This window comes from Octopus bimaculoides, chromosome 2 (assembly GCF_001194135.2).
Source record: "Octopus bimaculoides isolate UCB-OBI-ISO-001 chromosome 2, ASM119413v2, whole genome shotgun sequence".
NCBI lineage: Eukaryota > Metazoa > Mollusca > Cephalopoda > Octopoda > Octopodidae > Octopus > Octopus bimaculoides.
In genome coordinates this window covers 135,432,109-135,433,170 of record NC_068982.1, presented here as the reverse complement: position 1 = coordinate 135,433,170, position 1,062 = coordinate 135,432,109, and the positions used below count along the sequence as shown (strand labels likewise).

At 34.0% G+C, this 1,062-nt stretch overlaps 1 non-coding gene across 1 annotated transcript; it reads left to right on the top strand.

Annotated features, from left to right (window-relative positions):
• The first annotated feature begins 649 nt into the window (after positions 1–649).
• On the top strand, positions 650–843 carry LOC128247136 (U2 spliceosomal RNA). Its single transcript, XR_008263555.1, has one exon. It is a non-coding gene; the product is annotated as a U2 spliceosomal RNA (small nuclear RNA).
• Positions 844–1,062: the final 219 nt, after the last annotated feature.

The following is a 1,062-nucleotide window of genomic DNA, read 5'->3' as shown; positions in this document are numbered from 1 at the left end:
GAGAGAGAGAGAGAGAGAGAGAGAGAGAGAGAGAGAGAGTGAGAGATATTGAAACTATATATACATACATATACACAGACATACAGACAGACGTTTTGAATGTAGCGTATCCCGATAAAATTCGCATTTGAAGTATATACCATAAAATATCTCAATGGTAAGTTATATCATGAGAAACTACTGTATATATATGTATCCCTGTTTGTATATGTACCGGTGTGTTTACGTATACGTGTGTGTGAATATGTGTAAATATGTATGCATGTATGCATGTATTTATGTATTTATATATGTCTGTATGAAATGTTGACAGACAATTCCCATTTTCGTCTTTAGCTGGGCAGTTCACAATTCTAACGGAGGAAAAGTGCACTTTTATGTATGCGTGTATATATGCAAACACTAGCACCACGTTTTCTATTTCTTTCTTTCATTTTTTTTTCTTTATTTCTCATCACCTTCCATTGTCTATTTAGATTAAACGTGTTAATTCCATTTACGCGAATAGAGACAATAATAGCTAACACTTTGGCATGTGATTTAAACCACAATAAAGGTCACTCCCCTAAAATGTTACCTTAATATATTCGTGCATTTATACACAATCTTTAGAAAGTAATGATATACTTTATTGAAAAGCAGCAAAAATATCGCTTCTCGGCCTTTTGGCTAAGATCAAAGTGTAGTATTTGTTCTTATCAGCGCAATATCTGATACTGTCCCTATTTGGGACCATCGATATGAAACTGATTTTTAGAACGAGGCGAAGAGTTAGGGGCTTGCTCCGCCTTTGCCACGGGTTGGCCTGGTATAGCAGTACTTCCAGGATTCAACCCCTATTTGAAAGTAATGATATATGCAGAAATACTCAAATAATACGCACACAAATATTTTGTATTCAGTTTTATAAGAAAGCAACAATAACTCAAATTAGGAAGCAGAATGATATTCAACACCACAGATATCCATATCTATCTAATGTTCACAGACTTATAATACAAAGGCACTACAGCCTCAGGAAATAGTCTGAGAAGAGAATGTAAACTTTTAAAATTATAAATA